Source organism: Chiloscyllium plagiosum, unplaced genomic scaffold (genome assembly GCF_037043375.1).
Source record: "Chiloscyllium plagiosum isolate Xiang-an unplaced genomic scaffold, Cpla_swu_hap1 HiC_scaffold_4, whole genome shotgun sequence".
NCBI classification, from domain to species: Eukaryota; Metazoa; Chordata; class Chondrichthyes; order Orectolobiformes; family Hemiscylliidae; genus Chiloscyllium; species Chiloscyllium plagiosum.
This window is the reverse complement of record NW_028270142.1, coordinates 94,489,532-94,512,304: the sequence shown is the minus strand read 5'-3', so window position 1 is coordinate 94,512,304 and position 22,773 is coordinate 94,489,532. Positions and strand designations below refer to the sequence as shown.

Below are 22,773 nucleotides of genomic sequence, written 5' to 3'. Positions count from 1 at the left end.
TGCCAAGGTTGAAAGAGCAGCTAAAAAACAAGCAGTATCTTCGTCTTTATTGGGAGGAGCGTGGAGTAGAAGAGCAAGAAGGTGATGTTGAACTTGTAGAAGATGTTTGTTAGATCTCAGGTGGAATATTATAGACCCCATATAAAAGGAACAATGTGAACACATCCGAGATAGTGTAGAAGTGATTTACAAGAATGGTTCCTGAGGTGAGAGATTTCAGTTATGAGGATATATTAAAGAGGTTAGGACTGTTCTCCTTGGAGAGAAGAAGATGAAGAGGAAATCTGCTTGAGAGTTTCAAAATCATGACCAAGTTTGATAGAGTAAATAGAGAAATACAGTTCCTGTATGTAAAAGGATCAGTAGGTAAAAATTTAAAGTGATTGGCAAAAGGAGCAAATGGAATGGAAGAAAATACATTTTCACACAGTGAATACTTTGGGTATGGAGTGCATTAGCCAGTCTGTCAGCCATTCAGCTGTGTAATAATAATAATAATAATAAAGCAGATCTATAACCCAGACTGTATATGTAAGTCTGAGGAATCATATTGGGTATACGTTGCTAATAAACTTCCAGATATCTGTCTCAATAAGAAGCCAAATCTGTGATATATGTCACTTGAGCTAACATTTAGAAAACTGTACTACATCAGAGTAGTTATGGCACAGATTTACCAAATTATTACCAGAGTCAAAAAAGTTAAATTGTGGTGACCACTTTCTTAAATTTGATTTGTGTTTGCTTGTGCTTAGAAAGTTATGAGGTGAGTGAGATATTTAAAATGACTCTAACAGCTCAGATATAAAGAAACTATTCCCTCTGGTGGAAGAATTCAGATCAAGAGAGCATTGCCTTAAATTAGGAACTATTTTGGGAGATAAATTAGTAACCATTTTTTCATACAAAAGGTAGTAGTAATCTGGAATTGTCCCCCTAAACAGCTGAGGATGGTATGTCACTTAACATTTTCAAAGCACAGCAATAGATCTATGTCACCGAGGATTCACATGGAATCACAGAAGGATGTCATTCAGCAGACTGTGTCTGCACCAGTTCACTGAGCAGTTTGACTTAGTACCAAACTTCTTCCTTGCCACTGTGCCCATGCATATTGATTTTGTTTAAATAAATAACTCATGGACACCTGAATGTTTCAGTAGAGCCTGCTTCCACCCAGTTCTAGGCCAGGCATTCCACTGCGCAAAAGGATTTTTCTCACCTGATGTTTGTTTTCTTTTTGCAAAAACATTTAAAATCTGTGCCCTCTAGTTCACAATTCATTTACAAGTGGGAATATTTTCCTTCCTATCCCCTCTTTAAAGACCTCTCATAATTTTGAATACTTCTGTAACCTCTCTTAACCTTCTCTCCGAGGAAAAAATTCCCAACTTCTCCAATCCACCCTCTGAACTGAAGTTTCTCATCCCTGGAACCAGGACTCGTCTTATGTGCACTCTCTAATGCATTCACATCATTCCTAAAATGTGGTGCCTAAAACCTTTTGCAGTATTCCAGCTGAGGGCATAACCTCTCTGCTCTTGTTCTGTACGTCCCTATTAATGAAACCTAAAATACTCATAGAATCATACAGTACAGTACATACCCTCTGACCCATAGAATCTCTACCACCAGAAATACTGTCTGCTTTATTAACTGCTCTTTCACCTTCTGCCACCGTTAATAACTTATGGATAAACGCACTCAGGCCTTTCTGTCCTTGCATGCCCTTTAATCTCTTCTGTCTGTCAATGTTCTCTGTATCACTTCACACATTGAGCTGCATCCAGCAATTATGTGCCCATTCCAGCAACATTTCACTGCCCTTTTGAGAATCTCAGTATTTTCTAATCAACCAGTTCAGAGATGTTATGACACACCTCTCATGCGTGGGACTTGACCCTCGGTCTCCAGGCTCAGAATAGGGACACTGTCATTGCAGTGCAATAGCCCCCGTTGTTTAACACTGTCCTCTTCACTTTACAATGCTTCCAATTTTTGTCATGATTTGGAGATGCCTGTGTTGGACTGGGGTGGACAAAGTTAAAACTCACACAACATCAGGTTATAGTCCAACAGGTTTATTTGGAAGCACTAGCTTTCGGAGCTCTGCTGCCAACCACCTGATGAAGGAGCAGAGTTCTGAAAGCTAGTGCTTCCAAATAAACCTGTTGGACTATAATCTGGTGTTGTGAGATTTTTAACTTTGTCCAATTTTTGTATCACCCCCAAACTTTGAAATTATACACAGCATAGCAAGATCTAAATTATTTATATACATCAGAAAAGGTGACCTCTGGGGAGCTCCATCTTCCTCCAGGCTGAAAAATGCCCATTAACTACTACTTTCCATTTCTTATCCCCTAACCAGTTTGATTATAAGATTGCTACTGTCCTTTCTATTCTTTTAGCTATAATTTTTCTCTATTATGGGCCAATGGCTAAATGCAATTGAGCTCCAGATATCCCATGAGCTGAATAGGATCAGCAATCAGGAAACTCTTGTTCCCAGCTTCATATTATCTCACCATCTCAGGAGGAAACAAAGAACATGCTTCTCAATCATTACTTGCTTACAATCATTTATAGACAAACATTGTTACAGTCCAATATAATCAAATGTATTTGTCAGTTGGTTTAAATTTTACAAACGATGGAACCTGGAGTGCAGGGAATTTTTTTCAGCATGTCATTGGAAATATTTTATTAATTATTAGTAAACGTAGATTCCTCATCGACCTGTTACTGGCATGTATTATTGTCAAGGGCAATAGGGATCAGCAAGATGGTAATGAATTATAAAATCGACCTATCTTAACACTAAATGCAAATTTATTTTTTAAAGAACTGACAAAACAATACATTGGACCACACAGCAAAAATTTGCAGCTCATTGTGAAAGTTTTTGCAGGTGTAAAACAAGGAGGCAAGGCACAATTTTCAGCGACGCACAAAAATTGGACAAAGTTAAAAATCACACAACACCAGATTATAGTCCAACAGGTTTATTTGGAAACACGCTTCATAAAAAGCTGAAGAAAATCAGAAATTAGGTCAGAGCATTTTTCAGATGTTTACATTAGCTATATAAGACAATCATTTGGTCCCTTAAATAATGCCTGGGTGGGTAGCTCTTCTTAAACACTTGGTCAGAAACTAAAAGTATTTTTTAAAAATAAAACCTAAAAATGGAGCCCAGAAGCACATGAAGCCTCCTGTAAATCCTCAGTAGTCGTAATTCTCCCCTCCTCCTTGTTTATACCAAAGCGTGTCTTGGAACTTGGTTCCAGGCTGCTCCAATGAGGCAACTAACCCAATGTTCATTCACCTCTGATGTGAGAGCTGGGAGATGCAATAGGCATTGACATTTTGTGCATACAACATTAATAAGCTCATTTTAATAATACAGATCTTTTAGTTGATCGAGGTACCCACAAGAGTCTGATGAATATTTGCAAATTGTGATCCTATGGTGCAATTAGGAACACAATGTCATTTTGATGTAAAATCACAGCAGTCCAGCCCAACACCTAACTTGCCAAAACAACATATTCCAATTAGTCTAAAGCACTGAAGCAATATTTAAAATGACAACTTGGAGTGCAAAGAGAATTTCCAAATCCAGATTGCCTCTTTCTTACAGTTTGAATTTACCCCCAGTAATGTTTATCATTGTGCATCTTGCCAACACAATGGAATAGGAAGTCGATGCTGCTGGCTATATCGGTGTACATCCTCACTGCAGTGGGACAGGAAGTCGATGCTGCTGACACCATCAGTGGACATTCTCACTGCAGTGGGACAGGAAGTAGATGCCGCTGACACCATCGGTGTACATCCTCATTGCAGTGGGACAGGAAGTCGATGCTGTTGACACCATCGGTGTATATTCTCACTGCAGTGGGACATGAAGTTGATGCTGTTGACACCATCGGTGTACATCCTCACTGCAGTGGGACAGGAAGTCGTTGACGCTGACACCATCGGTGTACATTCTCACTGCAGTAGGACAGGAAATCGATGCTGTTGACACCCATCGGTGTACATTCTCACTGCAGTGGAACATGAAGTCGATGCTGTTGACACCATCGGTGTACATCCTCACTGCAGTGGGACAGGAAGTCGATGCTGTTGACACCATCGGTGTAAATCCTCACTGCAGTGGGACAGGAAGTCGATGCTGCTGGCTATATCGGTGTACATCCTCACTGCAGTGGGACAGGAAGTCGTGGGACAGGAAGTCGATGCTGCTGACACCATCAGTGTACATTCTCACTGCAGTGGGACAGGAAGTCGATGCTGCTGGCTATATCGGTGTACATCCTCACTGCAGTGGGACAGGAAGTCGTGGGACAGGAAGTCGATGCTGCTGACACCATCAGTGTACATTCTCACTGCAGTGGGACAGGAAGTTGATGCTGTTGACACCCATCGGTGTACATCCTCATTGCAGTGGGACAGGAAGTCGATGCTGCTGACACCATTGGTGTACATTCTCACTGCAGTGGGACAGGAAGTCGATGCTGTGACACCCATCAGTTACATCCTCATTGCAGTGGGACAGGGAGTTGATGCTGCTGACACCAATCGATGGACATCCTCACTGCAGTGAGACAGGAAGTCAGTCTGACAAATGTCATCGGTGTGCTTTGTTGTTCGTTTCTTTCGCTTACTATCCACTTACCCTCCCATTCTGTGCATTACTTGAGCCCTCCTACCCCATTCTCCTCTCTCCTTGCCACGCTGCCTGCAGTTTCAGTCTCTACTCTTTGATCTGGCAGCAAGGCAGTATATGAGGTTCAGGGGTTCACAGTGGGACAGTGAGAGGGTCAACAAAAGGAGCAGCAAAGAGTTGGAAATGGGACAATCAGTAGATAATCCAGAATAGGTCAATAATGAGGGCATCAATGATCACAGTTTGTATTAACAACATGAGACATTGATAGAACTGTGGGAGAAATTGCTGGTCGTAATGTGAGTAATTAAAATAATTTTTAAACAGAGGGATGCAACAGGTCTCATGCAGCAACTGTAGTCTGCTGGACCCATGATTATAGTCCCTTGCTGTCAGGGACTGTCCCTAGCTGTAGTTGGATAGAGTGAATGAACTGTTCAAGTGCAAATGGGGAGTGAAGCTTGGGCTTTTTTTTTCAGATTCCCTAGTGTGGAAACAGGCCCTTCGGCCCAACAAGTCCACACTGACCCTCTGAAGACCAACCCACCCAGACCCATTCCCCTACATTCACCCCTGACTAATGCACCGAACACTACATGCAATTTAGCATGGCCAATTCACCTAACCTGCACATCTTTGGACTTGGCTTGTGGAATGCCTTGTGGAAATGTAGGAGTAGAAGTCTTGCTTCTTACAAATGCCAAAGGATTTTAACAGAACAACTGTCTCAAGCCAGCCTTAGTCTCCAGTTGACTACTCTTGTCATGGTTCTGCTGTAGAGCAGCACATAGCACAAAACTCCCCCAGCTTGACATTCGTTTGATACCCTGTTACATGATCAGACTGTGGCCTTTACGTGTTATTCACTATTGACAAGAGCAATAACCATGAGTCACAGCCCTTAATCTTGCAGCAGGTTAGAGATGATTTTCAAGATTTCAGTCTCTCCTGAGATCTACTTCTGTCCATCTGGAGAGGGAGTTAAATTCGGAGTATCTGACTACTTTGAGGTCAGCTTTTGGATGCTGCTGCTACTGACCCTATCCAGGCTTTACCAAAAAGCAGTGCTAAGGACACTCCAACAGCCAGGAGCGACTAATACTTACTCTTATTGCCCTAACTTTCTCCATGCAAACCGCCAAGAAAGCCTGAGAGTGAATTTGTAAGTCATTACTGCAAAGATAACTCTCTTTGCAATGTTCAGATGAAATCTGGGATCAGGAATTACAACTTGGCTTTAAAAGGTCATTTAAGAGGCCTCACTCAGGAAGTCTGCTCAATATTGTCCCACAAAAGCAGCTGGAATGCCCATTTCTTGACATAAACAAGAGATAACCTGTTCTACCCCATTAAAATGATCCCCTGCCCATCTATGTTAATTTCTCCAGTCCTTACACTGCTGATGTTGTGGGTGGTCCTGTTTCCATTGCATTGGTGACTCTGAAGTGGGTCAGTTTCAGAGCTTTTCACACAATCCTCAAATGCCTGATTCAGACCACTTAAGGTCCCGTTTATCTTAACATTGTTCCATCATGAAGCAGCACGCTACTGAAAACCAAGAGCAGCCTTTAGCCTTCTCGATATTTTTCAATGAAACATTTAAGTTAACGGATTGGTAAGCTCACAATAGATGTTTTCGACAAAGAGCTTGAACTTAAGTGAAATATGAACTCTTAATCACAAAAATGCAAAGAACATGCAATCACCTTTAACAAAATAGTTGGAAGAAGGTTTGCATTGAATATCTCCTACTGAAAGGACTTACAAACATTCTTGGCAGATTATAAGGTCCCTGGGAACAGTTTTCAGTCAGTTTAATTAGTTTCACAACTGTCAGTTATTTATTCTTCTGCAAACTAACTGCTTTCAGCAAGACTTTTTTCTTGAAACCACGCCTGAGGAAGGACCTGAGCTCTGAAAGCTTGCAATTTCGAATAAACCTGTTGGACTGTAACCTGGTGTAGTTTGATTTTTGACCTTGTCCACCCCAGTCTAACTGCGGCAACTCCACATCAAGATTTTTTCTGTGTTCTTGTTTCTTAGTGTTGCAAAGTACACTAAGAAAATTGGGAGTGTGTCCCACACAATTCCTGCACTGTGCTGCAGGGCACTTCTTAAATCAGTAATCTGGTAAATTGTGTACTTCAGGCCCCCAGTCCTATCGTCATTATCCAAGCTAACTGAGATTTTTAATTCAGCCTGATCCATGCTTTTCTGTCAATATTCTGAGCTGAATATGCCTATGTGAGTCCCATCAATGGGTTCCAGACCAGACCAGCAGTAAAATCTCAATTTAAAAATAATTAAATTATGGCTGAAGTTCAAGCCAGGGAGCCTCCTCCCCCACCCTATCTTCCTATAGATAATCAATTACTAGCAAGCATGAGGAGAGTGTGACTTGAAAGTGTGCCTGAATTGATCAATGCAGTTGCTATGTGTCATCTGCAAAGTCCCTCAGTGGGGTGATTAGATGCATTATCGAGATTAGAGTGGTGCTGGAAAAGCACAGCAGGTCAGGCTGCATCCAAGGAGCAGGAAAATCGATTTTCCTGCTCCTCGGATGCTGCCTGGCCCGCTGTGCTTTTCCAGCAATACTCTAATCTAGACTTATTTCCAGCATCTGCAGTCCTCACTTTTGCCTGATTAGATGCATTCTCAGGATAACCTCTAGGTTCAGAATGCAAGGAATTTGGAAACCGTTATGCAGACATTGGCTAAACTTGATTTAGTAAATGTGATTTTTAATCGAGAATATTGTTCCATAGAAAGTTAAATGAGAAGAGAAACAAATGCAGGCATATGGTTTGATACTGGTTAATGTTTGGCAGTATGGAAGTATCATTGTTATAGTCCTAGCTGATGATACTACCTGATAGGTTAGATTCCAGAATGGAACCTAGTTTGATAGATTTTTTTTTTATTTTGTTCGTTAACATGGTGGCTGGTCACTGAGACAGTCCCAAGAAGCTGCAATTTTTGTTTTTAGCAACAGAGTACATGTTTATCACGCAAAAGAACAGAAGCAAGCAAACCAAGCTTGCACGCTCTCTCTCTAGGAATGTCTTCTCTCTAACACACACTGTGTGTGTGCGTTTGTCTCTCTCTCTCTCTCTCTCTCTCTCACACACACACACACACACACTCTCTCTCTCTCTCTCTCTCTCTCTTTCTTTCTCTCTCTCTCTCTCAATTAAAGCAAAGTTTCAACTTGTTTCCCAGCACTATTCATTGCAGAGTCTGAAGTTCAGAGAAATCATACTTCTTTCTTGAATTGTAGAGCTTTTCTTCACTTTTCCTCTGCAATTCTGATGACTTTTTTTCTAATTCTAACAACCTGAAGATTTCTAGCCTAGCCTCTTTTGACTTGGAAAACTTCACAAACTCAAAAAAATGCTGGTTTAATATGTTTCAAGTGGAAGCTGGAGAAGTGTAGCATAATGAGGTTATCTGTGGGTTTGAGGGAGAGTGAGGTGCTAACGTGCCCATCTTTGATGGAGATGCATGTGTCCAAGAATGAAACAGATACTAGAGAGTAGTCCATGGTGAGTTTGATGGTGGGATGAAACTCATTGATATCACTGTGTAGTTGTTTCAGTCCATGAGTCCACAGAACGAAAATGTCGTCCGTGAACCTGGTGTATAATGTTGGTCGGAAGTCCTGCATAGAGAACCTGTGTATGAAGATGTTGGCATATTGGGGTGCAAATTTGGTCCCCATGGCTGTTCCGTCTGTCTGGATGAAGAACTGGTTGCCAAAGGTGAAAATGTTGTAGTTGAGGATAAAGCAGATGAGCTGTAGGATGGTGCTCGGATATTGGCAGTTGTTGGTGTTGAGTGCTGAGGCTGTTGTCACGATGCCATCATTGTGGGGGCACTGGTGTAATGTGCTGAAAAGTCTATTGTGACAAGGACTGGCATTTCGACTGGCCCATGGGTGCTGAGTTTCTGTAAGAAATCTGTAGTGTCGCAATAGAAGCCGGGGATCCCCTGTACAGTGGGTTTCAAGATGCCTTTGACATAGCCAGAGAAGTTCTCACACTGGATCCCAGTGCCTGATATGATGGAATGTCCTGGTGTGTTGGCTTTGTGTATCCTTGGAAGGCAGTAGAAGTCCCCTACGTGAGAAGTATGTAGGATGAGGGCGTGTAGGGAACTCTGAAGGACTGGATCAAAAGTTCTGATCAATGTGTTTAGTATACACCTGTGCTCTTTGGTCGGATCGGCCGGTAGTTGCCTGTAGTGTTCCTAGTTGTTCAGTTGTCAGTACACTCCCTTGCAGTAATCTGTTCTATTCTGAATGATGATGGCTACTCCTTTATGTGCTTGTTTGATGACAATGTTGTGATTGGTTTTGAGAGCATTGTTGGCATTGCGTTGTGATTGGGTGATGTTCTGCTCTACCTCGTAGGTGCGGCTGATGAATCTATTATTTATCTATTTCCTGATGGTTTGAACAAACATGTCAAGCCCAGGGCAGCGGCCCTCCGGTGGGGTCCAAGTTGGCTCTTTTTTTGGTCCCTGTTCCGGTTCTTCGGTGGGCTCATTGAGATCACTGTAGGCATTTTAAAAGAGTTACCTGGAGTCTCATTCGTCTGAAGAATTCCTCCGTGTCTGCTGCAAGACCCTTGGGGTCCATTTTGGTGGTGGGGCAGAAATTGAGACCCCTGCTAAGAACTTCAGTCTCTTCCGGTTGAAGGGTGTGGTCTGATAAGTTGACGGTCGACTTCCCTGCGGTGATAATGTTTTCCACTCTGGTGCCAGGGCGGGCTTGGCTATTGCTAGTGTTGATGCCAAGTTTCTCAATTTCTTGTATGTGGTGTAGTTTTGTTGCCTTGCTTGTTTGGCAATGTCCCGTAACTGTACTGCTGTATCCTGAGTGCAGGCTGAGCGTGTGGACTCCATCTTAATTTCAAAGGTTGTGGTGCCTGCTGTAGAGTTGGTGCACGAGATGATTGAGGGGTTTGCGAGAGGTGCGCTGGCAAAGTCTCTCCACGTATCTGTGTTGTAGGTCAACTTGAGTGGGTTTGTGATCTGTAATCCTTTTGGGATCTTTCCTGCTTTCCTGCCTTTCTGCAAAAACTTGGTGTCTGTGTCGATATGTGCGATCTTCTTGGAGATCCTCTCCACTTTGAGTCAGCAGTTAATGGTGTTGATGGTAGTCATGATGTGGAGGAGCCGGTTTTGGACTGGAGTGGACAAAGTTAAAAATCACACAACACCAGGTTATAGTCCAACAGGTTTATTTGGAAGCACTAGCTTCATCTAGTGTTGTGGAGTGTAAGATCGTGAGACACAGATTTTATTGCAAATGTTTACTGTGTGATGTAACTGAAATTATATGTTGAAAATCACCTGGATTATTTGTTAAGTCTCATCTTTTAGAATGACCATGTTGGTTTCAGTTCTTGAATATGTAAATCCCAGAACTGTTTTAAAGTTCACTTGAAAATGTAACTTTAACAGTAGATGCCATGTCAGCTCAGATAATGCATTGAATGTGTGAGGTGCCCTATGAGAGGCTGTCTGTGCCCCAATGTTCAGATTAATATTATGAAGTTGCATGGCTTCTGGAGTCAATATTGAGTACTCCAAGGACTATTTGCTCCTGACTCTATACCACTGTGCCAACACCCCTCTGTTGTGGCGGATGTGCTGGTAAGATAGGTCACACCCAAGTATTGTCTAGGACGTTGTCAGGTATGATATGCTGAGCATAATTGTGTCAGGATATTGCTTGACTAGTCTCTAGGATAGCTTTCCCAATTTTGCGCAAGACTACAGCTGATAGTTAGGAGGAATTTTCAGGGCAAACAAGTCTGTTTTTATTTCTGGTACATTTGCCAATGATTAGTGACCCTTCTATTTTCACTTGTTATTTCTACATATTTCAGTGATTTTCTACAACTGTATGGATTAATAGGCAATTTCAGAGGGCATTTAGGAGTTAACAAAAAACTACTAAAAATCACAGTGGGTCAGGCAGAATCCATGGAGAGACAGCAAGTTAACATTTTGAGTCTGCTGAGAGCCATCTTGACTTGAAACATTACCTTGCTGTGTCTCCATGGTTGCTGCTTGACCTGTGGTGATTTCCACCATGTTTTTGTTTTCAGTACAGATTCCAGCGTCTGCGGTAATTTGCTGTGCTTTTTAGGAATCACCCCATTTGTCTGCATTTAGAGTTCCATGTCGTCTAGACCATTTAAGGAAGGCAGAGTTCTTTCCCTCAATGCACATTAATAACCTGGATGGACTTATACCACAATTAGCAAGGTTATGTCAGCACCATTAGACCAGACTTTGATTTCAGATTTATTTAATTTCCACCAGTCACTGTGCTGGGATTTGAACCCCTCCTCCCAAAACCTGGGTCTCTGGATTGCCAGTTCTGTAATATTACCAACATGCCCCATCTCCCCCATTCCATTGTATTGTGTTATAGTTTAATTGCTGGAGCTTGTTTCTCTTCCATAATTAATTCAGAAAAAGTGTGCAATATGAAATTACTCCCAGAATTCACTTAGGCATTCAAGGGTTGACAAGACAGGGGAACTAGGAAATGAATGCACCGGAGGTTTACTCTGGAAATGTTGTCATGACGGCTACAAGCTTGAAAGATATTGGGAGAAATGAAGGCGAGTATTTTTGCTAAATTTCTCTATCGTAATGACAGCTAACACATTTTTCCATGTGAGATCTATCTGGCAGCAATATGACTGATTTTAAATAATCAGGAAGAGTTTGAGTGAAAGAAGTCACATGATGTGCAGTTGGTCATGTTGGCACAAAGCTTCATGGTTTTCCCCAAGTGAAATGAAAACAGTGCATCTAATTGGTCGGAATCCAGAGCAGTCTATTTTTGAACTCTTTTTGTATCCTTAAATAACATCTAGAACATTAAGCTCTAATTTTCATCGTGACAAAATCCAGCACAGTTTTTAGAACTGAGTGCAAAATTCAAGTGAACTAGTTTACACAACTATTATTAAGACAATTGTTTTTAGATATGGCTTCTATTTATAAAAGTCAGCATCTTGTTTAATCGATCCAATTGCACTCATTACATATGCAAATTCTCAAATTGAGATTATTAATTTATCTCTGTCTAAAGCTATAAAGAGTGAACAGGCAGCTTATTCTTATAGTGAGTCGTTAAACTACAATCTCTGCTCACTTTTAATCCAAGTGACTACCATGAGCTCTGTACTTCCTTCAAATATCCAAATCAACATTCAGGATTTACTACTTGCTACCTGGAATTTTGTCCTACCACATACATGATAGCGCAACTATAGGTGCTAGGCAAGAGTTGGGAGGGGATTGTGAAGTCATGAAATTAGACAATATAATAGCTAAACACAACCCTAAAGTTCAGAGTTAGGACCTAGCTGTGCGCGCACACTATCATGGGGGTCATGCAAGGTCCCACTTTAGAAGGAAGTTTGTTTGTGTGCACCTAGGAATCCCCAGCAGAATGTAGATTATGGCATTGTCAAAGTCTATTATCCAGCCTTCTCCCTATTTTAACTTTGTATAGTTAATTGGTAGTAAAACATTGTTACATCTCCACCCAGGTCTACTTTAAAAGGATCATCAAACACTTTCAGATAATTGCTGAATTGTTTATGCTGGCTGATGGTGTAATTGTATTTATTTTTGGAGCTTTCTTACAGATGGCTTAGGTTTGAATAGTTTACTGTCTACTGCTAAAGTACTTCCTTGCTCCCTTGAAATCTTCTGTGTGTTGCATATGGTCTTGGTTCTTCAAGGGTTAGTGTTGGAGATTGTGGGGTAGAGATCGCAGGGGAAGAGGCAGCAAGGGCAAAAATAGCTTTCAGTATTCAAAATGGCCGAAACATATTAACAGCGCTTAGAGTCATAGAGATGTACTGCACGGAAACAGACCCTTTGGTCCAACTCGTCCATGCCAACCAGATATTCCAACCTAATCTAGTTCCACTTGCCAGCACTTGCCCATTTTCTTTTAAACCCTTCCTATTCATATACCCATCCAGATGCCTTTTAAATGTTGCAATTGTACCAGCCTCCACCACTTCCTCTGGCAGCTCATTCCATACACACACCACCCTCTGCATGAAAACGTTGCCCCTTACGTCTCTTTTATATCTTTCCCCTCTCACCCTAAATCTATGTCCTCTAGTTCTTGACTCCCCCACCCCAGGGAAAATACTTTGTCTATTTATCCTATCCAGGCCCCTCATGATTTTATAAACCTCTATAAGGTCACCCCTCAGCCTCCAACACTCCAGGGAAAACAGCCCCAGCCTATTCAGCCTCCTCCAGTAGCTCAAATCCTCCAACCCCGGCAACATCCTTGTAAATCTTTTCTGAACCCTTTCAAGTTTCACAACATTCTTCCAATAGAAAGGAGACCAAAATTGCATGCAATATTCCAAAAGTGGCCTAACCAATGTCCTGTACAGCTGCAACATGACCTCCCAACTCCTATACTCAATACTCTGACCAATAAAGGAAAGCATACCAAACGCCTTCTACACTATCCTGTGATTCCACTTTCAAGGAGCTATGAACCTGCACTCCAAGGTCTCTTTGTTCAGCAACACTCCCTAGTACTTTATCATTAAGTGTATAAGTCCTGCTAAGATTTGCTTTCCCAAATTTCAGTACCATACATTTATCTAATTTAAACTCCACCTGTCACTCCTGAACCCATTGGCCCATCTGATTAAGATCTGCACTTACTACACAATGGATTGTTACACATGAAGTTAAGACATAAGCGATTAGTGTGTAAAATTAAAGCACGTGGAATTGGGAGTATTGATGTGAATAGAGAATTTGGTGGGCTTACAAGAGACAAAGAGTACAAATAAAAGGTCCTTTTTATTTTCCAAATGGCAGGGATGAATTTAGGGAGCACAAAGATCAGTGCTAGGACCCCGGCTGCTTGCAATATATGTTAATTGCCACAAGATGTGGGAATTAAATGTTATATCTGCAGATTTGCAGATAACACAAAGCTGGGTGGGAGGGTGAACAGTGAGGAGAATGCAGAGATGCTTCAGTGTGATTTGAACAAGATGAGTGAGTGGGCAAATGGATGGCAGATGAAGTAGAATGTGGATCAATGTGAGGATATCCACTTTGGTAGCATAAACAGGAAGGCAGATTATTATCTGAATGGCTATAAATTGAGAGAGGAGAATGGGCAATGGGACTTGGATCTCATCATGCGCCAAACTCTGAAGACAAACATGCAGGTGCAGCAAGTTGGGCTTCATAGGAAGAGAATTCAAATACAGGAACTGGGATTTCTTACTGCAATTATACAGGGCCTTGGTGAGACTGTACCTGGGATATTGTATGCAGTTCTGATCTCCTTCCTTATCCGAGTAAGGACTTTCTTGCTTTTGAGGGAGAGCACCTAAGTGTTACCAGACTGATTCCTAGGATGGTATGCAGAGAGATTGAATTGATTAGGATTATGTTCATTGGAGTTCAAAAGAATGAGGGGATCTCACAGAAACCTGTGATATTCTTAAAGGACTGATGCAGAAAGGGTGTTCGCAAAAGTGGGGAGTCCACAACCAAGGGACACAATCTAAATGTACATTTAGGACTAAGATGAGGAGAAATTTCTTCACCCAGAGAATGGTAAGCCTTTGGCATTTGTTACCACAGAAAGCAGTTGAGGTTAAGACATTGTATCATTTCAGGTAGGATTTGGATATAGTATTTTGGGGCTAAAGGGATTAAAAGTTCTGGGGAAACACAAAGACAAGCTATGGATTTGGATGATCAGCTGTGACCAGAATGAATGGTGGAGTAAGCGTGAAGGGCTGAATGGCCTACTCCCACTCCTATATTTCTGTGAGTGCACCTCTGATTGCCTATCCAGTATCCACTGAGTATTTTGATGGGCCTCATCCTCCCTGATAGTCTCCAGCCCCTCCATGCACTGGCACCAGATCTATGACTTAAATGCCCTACTCCACCTAATGCTTAAGACTGCACATGGCTTTTGCATTTTGTCAGATTTTCCCGTTACTGTCTCCACATCATTTCCTGAGGCATGTCATTAGTATGGATCTGGGCTTGAACACCCCTGTGAATGTTCAAGACTTCAGCTGTCATCAGGGCTATAGGGATATGTCTCTGATGCACTCAGAGTGTGATCCTGAGTCAAATTGAGGAAGGTGCTGGCAGAGGGCACAGAGAATGATGTGTTGGTGCATCCTCTGGTCTCTTTAATCAGGGATGAGGGTGTGGTTCGGTGCTAGTTGCTTTTGGCATCTATCTGCCTGAGTACCTGCATTAATTTGCAGATGGGCATGCACATTCTCTTTCCTCACCAATGGATTACCTTTGATTTCTGCATGCCCAGCCCTGAAAACCAGACTGGTGACACCTCACTCCAAACTCATATCTGTCTCCTTCTTGAAAACTTTCAAAGTTTTGCCATGAATACTTTCTAAGGCAGAGAAACCCATAGGCTCACCACTCTGGTGAAGAAATTCTGTATCATTGTAAGATCTCCCAACATCCTCTACTCTTTTCTGAATAGATCAATTTGATTTATTGAACACTCTCCCTCTTTGATCACATCCCTGAGTTATGTACTCTTTTATATGTAGAAAGAAGGATTTAATGTAATTTCAGTAGGCCCCAATATTTTATAAGCACCCATGCCTCCTACGTTGTATGTAGTTTTGGTTTCTTTATCTATTGCAGGATGTTCAGGCTATGAAGGGTGTGCAACAAAGATTTACCAGACTGAATCCTCCAATGACAGGACTGGTGTATGAAGAGAAATTGGTTCAGTTAAGACATTTTCACTGAAGTTTAGAAGAGAGGTAAGAACGATCTCATTGAACTTATAAAATTCAAACAAGAGCATACATAATAAACACAAAAATGGTATTCCTAATGGCAGAGGAATCCAGAATTAGTGGTCACAGTCTGAGTGGCCACAGAATACAGGATAAACCATTTAGGACTGCGATGAGGAGAAATGTCTTCACCCAGAGAGTGGTGAACCTGTTGAACACTCTGCCAGAGTAAGCAGTTGGTTTACTTTGATTTATTGTTGTCACATGTACAGAGATACAGTGAAAAGTGTTGTTTTGTGTGTTCTACAGGCAGATTGTACCATACAAAGAGCATCGGGTAGCTGAACAGAATGCAGAATACAGTGTTTTTATTTATATATATATATAGACACACAAAGATAATACAAAGAAGATGCAGAGAGAGAGATCAAAATTGACATTTGAGAAGTCCATTCAGAAGTCTGACATCAGCAGGGAAGAAGCTGTTCTTGAATCTGTTTGTATGTGTATTCAAATTTTTATATCTTCTGCCTGATGGAAGAGGTTCGGAGAGAGTATAACTATGTTGGGAGGGGTCTTTGATTATGGCAGCAGGAATTATAGCTGCTGGAGTCAACAGATGGAAGGCTGGTTTCCTAATGCACTGGGCTGTTTTCATAACTCTTTGTAGTTTCTTGTACTTTTGGGAAGAGGACTTGCCATACTATGCTGATATGCATCCAGATAGAATGCGTTCTGTGGTGCATCTATAAAAATTGGTAACAATCATTTTGGACATACATTGAATATTTTCAAGAAGGTAACAGATATTGTTATTTTGGCTAAAGGGATCAAATGCTATGGGAAGAAAGTGAAAACAGGGTACTGAGTTGGATGAACCAACCATGATTACATTGAATGATGGACCAGTCTCTGTGTTTCTATGTTTCCACACCTTTTGTGTCCCTCATTAGTGAACTACACAAGCAATCTCTTACAACAGGTACAATTTTCCTGGAATGAACTGGATCCCACTCATTAATCCATGTGATCCATCTTGTATTGTGGCCCAGCACCACTCTCCACTCATACATTTACATTGCTTGGTGCCTTGTGAGTGCCATTTTCTGGTGACTATGTGTCACTTACCCTTGCAGAACACAGATGGTCATTGACCCTTCCTCTTCACTGAACCCAGATTAACTTGTGGACTCCATGACTACCAGTATCTGCTCTGCCCTACATCCAGGCTGTCTTAGTAGGGCTTCCAACTGCTGTTGTTGGGATCAGGATTTCCCACCATTCCTGCAGCCAGGAATTACTAAACTGTGGTGATACTTGTCTGCTCTGAAACATCCCCATCAATTTCCTCCCACCCAAAATAGCACATGCTATTGGCAGTTGTAATTCTCCATTGGATCAAGATAAGCTAATGGCAGCAACAGTTGAGCTCATCAAGAGATCAGAAGGTCCTAGCAATTGTTGTAGTCTCAAGGTGCTGTTGGTGTAAGGTAATGGTTCTCAAAAGGATTATTGTTGGAACTGGATTCAGCTCCACACAATCTCGCGGTGTCATACATTCTTAACTACGGGAAAGAGGAATGTGGCCCCAGATAGAAAAAGATGTGCCATCAGTATCTCCTGGTTGGCTAGTCAGAAATAATATCTAATGTTATTGTTACCTATACAATTGCACTGAATGACATGAAGGTAAAAACAATGACTGCAGATGCTGGAAACCAGATTCTGGATTAGTGATGCTAGAAGAGCACAGCGGTTCAGGCAGCATCCGAGGAGCAGTAAAATTGGCCTTTTCGGGCAAAAGCCCTTCATCAGGAATAAAGGCAGAGAGCCTGAAGGGTGGAGAGATAAGCTAGAGGAGGGTGGGGGTGGGGAGAAAGTAACATAGAGTACAATAGGTGAGTGGGTGAGGGGATGAAGGTGATAGGTCGGGGAGGAGGGTGGAGTGGATAGGTGGAAAAGAAGATAGGCAGGTAGGACAATCATGAGAATGATATGAAGGCAAGCATATCTTCACATTAAGACTTATAAGTGATTCATCCTCTACCACTGTAATAAAGATAAACTCTTAGGCCCAGTACAGATGGGAGGACTAGGCTCTGCGGGAGCTGGGGTGCATCATCAGCCCTGGTAATGTTATTTTAATTTAAATTTAATAATTTTCTGTTGGAGTTCTGCAAGTTTCCTGTAACACTTTGATTTCTGTGATTGTTACAGTTCCTGGCCAGGGGCTGTCTACTCCGGTTAGTGTTAATTTTAAAAAGAATAGACAGGAGAATTGGAGGCAGTGTTCTCCTACTGTTTGCTGGTTCACTTTGCAGCACACACACCAGTGCCCACACAGCAGGAATAATGCTACAGGATTACAGGAAGTGAATACGTGTCTGGGTGCCTTTTAAATATGATGGGCTAAACTTTGACCCTATGAGGTTACAGCAGGGGAATCGACTTCCTGTCCCCCAACAATGCATGAATGACAGGGCACTATCAGACACTACACCCACAAACTAACTCCCTGCACATTTCCAATCCTGCCATCAAGTCACTTGAGGCCATGAGATTCTGATTACTGAACTTTTGCTGAAATGTGCGCAATAGGAAAAGGACAAAATCGAGATCAGCTGTGATGCCCCTCAATATCAATGTACAATTTGCCCGACCATTCTAACTTGCTAGAGGCAGTCATTGCCTAACGATCCTCAAAGTGATTCACTGCCTTCAGGAGGTAGAGAGAGAACAGAAAATCTCCTTTTTTCTGAATGGCTCTCAGCTACAGCATTGATCCTGCTGTTTACTGCCTGGCAAAGTCCCTGTGGTCAGATATGGTGCCACAAATCAGCTTTAATTTGAAATAAGCCAATTCCAGAAGTTTTCACCTGCAACAAAATGTAATTTACATTGATCTATGAATTGGAAACTGTGATCAAATGCTACACTGATATTCTTCCCTGGAGCATTGAGTGCTTCAAAACAGAATAAATAATATTCCTAAACTGTAACTATCCTAGTCAGTAAAAAAAGATTAAAAACCGTTGAGAGTCCACTGAGGAATCTGAATTATTGAGTCTGTTCGACTTTAGTCCATCACATCTTAATCTAATGTCAAAATTCACTAGGCTTTTATAAATCAACAATCAACAACGCAGCAGTGCACCGTTCATTTTGCCAACAATTTTTCTGAATTATTCTTTGCAGTAAAATGTGGAATGCACCATATTGTTGTAATTAATTAGATAAGGAAGGGAGAAAAGGAAGAAATCAAAAAGAAATGTCAGTCACATTATTTAGGTTATTTATCATTAACAGCATGTGATATTATTCATTTGCTGAAATACACAGTATATAAATGCCAAGTAACAATGTATATTATCAGTCTTCCGCTTGAAATTTCCACAGGGATTCTCCTGATCTCTTGGATTTGTTCTCAATGAAAGTGGATGAAAACACTGTTCCGAAGAGGAAACATCCATTCATGTCAGCTCCAAGGGGATGTTTGAAGATGGCATGCCAAAATTACTGCAGGAGATCAAAGTACCTTATAGAAATTATTTTCTATTGGGTTAAAAGCTCTTGGCTTTAACTCTTATGTTGGAATTTTCCAAGGGGGTCTTACAAGGAAGCATGAGATTGTAAGGCTTTTAGCTTTCAACTCACTGCAAACCTAGGCGCATTGTTTTCTTCTGGTAACTTATAGTCACAGCCCTGCCACAAAGAGATAAAGATCAACAGCCTTGAGTAGCGCAAGTGATTTGCATTAATTGGTGATGCAAACTCATCTGGAATTAAAGATATTGCCTTTTATTCCAAAGCATTTAAATTCAGAAGAGCATTATCAGTAGCTAATGGTTTCCCATTGGCATTCCATTGTTTCTGTAACTGGAGAAAGAGAATGTTGTGGAAGTGGCAAGAAACCAAAAGAATCCTCCATTATGCACAGCACCAAACCCTAAGTGCAAGTACCCAAGCCAACAGATGCATCATGCAATGAGCATCTGAAATAGATTAGATTACTTAGTGTGGAAACAGGCCCTTAGGCCCAACAAGTCCACACCGACCCTCCGAAGAGCAACCCACTCAAACCCATTCCTCTACATTTACCCCCTTTACCTAACACTATGGGCAATTTAGCATGGCTAATTTACCTAACCTGCACATTTTTGGACTGTGAGAGGAAACCGGAGCACCCGGAGGAAACCCACGCAGACATGGGGTGAATGTGCAAACTCCACACAGACAGTCTGAGGCGGGAATTGAACCCGGGTCTCTGGCGCTATGAGGCAGCAGTGCTAACCACCGAGCCACCCACAATAAAAATCGAAAGTTCAGGCAATGTTTAGCACATCGGGTAGCATCCATGGAGACACAATCGGTTAACTTTTCAGGTTGATAACTGATCCCAGGTCTGAGTAAAACATTAAAGATGTAACAGATTTTAGGCTATGGGGAATGGGGAGAAGGGAAAGAACAAAAGAAAAATCTTTATAAGGTGGAAGGCAGAAGAAATAAAATGATTATGGTGCAAGGCCAAAAGAGCGTGTAAGGGAAAAGCTGAGCATCACCTTCACCCACAGCGACCATTTACGAAAATTGAGGGCAAAGATTATGATCTGATACTGTAAAACTCTGTGTTGACATTGAAAGACTGTGTAGTGTCTAATCAAAAGATAAAATAAAAGTGGAAAGTGCTGTAACAGATCAGCAGGTCTGGCAATATCTGTAGAGAGAGAAGCAGAGTTAATGATTGGATTGTCATCTTCGGGGCAGATAGTGGGAGAATTCTCAGCTTTACACATCTACCTTGTAAAGTATAAGCTCCGAAGGTGTGATCATACCAAGGGATGGGAGCCTGCAGAGTTGAGTCAGCAGTTATGTGAACCTCATTATGAATTCTTGGTTGAGAGCCCAGGCACCTGCTGGACTGTTGCAACAGCTGCACCCCAACTTCATTGACAGCTCTGGCTGTTTGATTGTTATCGATTTTTTTCACAAACATTAATGGTTTCAAGTGGAACTCCTTGTATTGAAACTTCTAAGGCTCTGAATCATTGTCCTGTAGTAGAAAGGAGGTAACTTTAACATTTAAAAGTGGTTCATTCATAACTTTTCAGGATGTATTTTTAATACATTCACCTGCTTTTATAGGATTCATTGATAGAATGTATAGTGAATGATTGGACAGGGAAGTGCCATATCTTGATGTTGGGGACACGAGGGGCACGGAATATACTTAGGGCTGGCCTTAGTGTGAGCCACCCCTTCTGAATTCACCTTGCAAAATGTTCTCTCATGCACACTGCCCTGTTCATGATATCGCTGAGGCTCCGTGAACCATGACCCTTTAACATCTTGCCTGACTCAATAGAAATTGCAGTAGAGTAGACCATGGAGGCATAGAGACAAGGAGCAGGAGTAGGCAATTCTGTCCCTCAAGCCTGCTCTGCCATTCATTATATTCATATCTGACATGCAGGTGCAGCAAATTATGAGGAAGGCTTTATTGCAAGAGGATTTGAGTCCAGGAGTAGTGAAGTGTTGCTTCAATTGTATAAGAGCTTAATTAGACTGTGTTTGGGGTACTTTGTATAGTTTTGATTTCCTTATCTCAGGAAAGAGATCATTGCCATGGAGAGAGTGCAACAAAGGTTTGCCAAACTTGTTTTCAGGATGGTGAGACTATCTATGAAGAGGGATTGGGGAAAATGGGCCTGTATTGTCTAGAAGTTTGAAATATGAAAAACGACCTCATCAAAACATGCAAAATGCTTAAAGGGATATTCAAGTTAGATGCAAGAAGATGTTTCTCCTGTTTGGGGAGTTTAGAACTAGGTGACGTAATTCAGAAATAAAGGATTGCCACTTTGTTCTGAGATAATGAACATTTTAATCTATTTGGCGGGCTGTGAAGCTTTGGAATTTATCACAGAGAACTATTGAAGCTCAGTCATTGAATATGTTTAAGACAAAAATTGATAGAATTCTGATGACAGTGGCATATGGGTTTATGGGGATGGAGTGGATAAAATGCATTGGTATTGATTGTATTGAATGGCAGGGCAGGCTCGATGGGCTCCTACTCCAATGTTCCTATATTCATAAATCCATGTTGGCTCTTTTTGGAAATTAGTTTCTAAATATCAAATAATTGTATCTTTTATAATAGAGTCTAGTATTTTCCCTAATATCAGTAGCAGATGAATAGGTCTGTAATTCCTGATTTTCTCCCTCTCTCTCCTTTCTTAAACAACGGAGTTACGTTTGCACCCTTCCAAACTGCTGGTCTAGTTGCAGAATTAATAGTATTTTGAAAGTTGTTCACCAATGTGTCCCCTATCTCTCTAACCATTTCTTTCAACAGGATATAGTGAAGATCATCCTGAGGTTTGTTAGCTTTCAATCTTAATCATTCCTTCAATGCTTTTTTTAACTAATACTAATTTCTTTCAGCCCATGGTCTCACTAAACTTGTAGATTTTAATTATTTCAGCGAAACTTCTTATATCTTCCTCTGTGCAGCTGGATAGCAATACACATTTAGCTTCTGTGCCATTACTGTATTTCCTATTATAAATTCTCCTGTCTCTGTCCTAACTGAAAATTCTATCATGCTATGGTCACTATTCCCTGAAGGTACTTTTACAACAAGATTATTAATTGCATAATTTTAGATCTAACGTAGCCCATGTCCTATTTAGTCCTTCAACCGATTGTTCCAACAATGAGCTTTCTTCCTGGAATAGTTCTGGCTGGATGGATTCTCATTTTCTGGGAAGAGTGGTGTAGATTCTGACATTTACTTTGAGAACCCTCCTTTTCCAGTGTTGTGACCTTCCAATGTGTTTTCAACCCTCAAATTTATGAAGGCTTTCAAAGAGAGAGAAAGTGGGTGAAGGCATATGCCCTTGTGGCAAGCTCTCTCTGCATGTCTTCATTGAAACAAACATCATTTCTTACATCCACAAACACAGTCCTCTGACCTCTATTTACAAATGTGATATAGACTTGGTGACTGCGTAAAAGAAGCCTGTGTTCTATGCATATGCAAAATATTTGCTGTTGTAACTAGCATACTTCACTTTGAGAAGTGTGCCTTTCAAAAGTTCATGATTTTATTTGGATATCTAGGCAATTATATTATAAGTTAATTTTTCAAGAAGCACATCTTAATTAGAACCTACACCACGTGGACAGCAGCAGTACAAGAAGCCAGTTCACTGGTACTTTTATAACCGAGATAGATAAGCTCTTGATTGCCAAGGAGATCGAAAGTTATAGGGAGAAAGAGTGAAA

General features: G+C 41.3%; 1 protein-coding gene across 10 annotated transcripts in view; it reads left to right on the top strand.

The window, feature by feature from the left end:
- dlgap1a (discs, large (Drosophila) homolog-associated protein 1a) overlaps positions 1 to 22,773 on the top strand; it is a 770,519-nt gene that overhangs the window by 479,207 nt on the left and 268,539 nt on the right. For 3 of the 10 annotated variants that reach the window (XM_087986492.1, XM_087986488.1, XM_087986486.1), the window contains one exon: positions 15,389 to 15,510. The exons of the other annotated variants lie outside the window; for them this stretch is intronic. The gene's annotated coding sequence lies outside the window, so the exon portion shown is untranslated. The remainder of the gene's footprint in view (positions 1 to 15,388; positions 15,511 to 22,773) is intronic. 10 annotated transcript variants of the gene reach the window in all.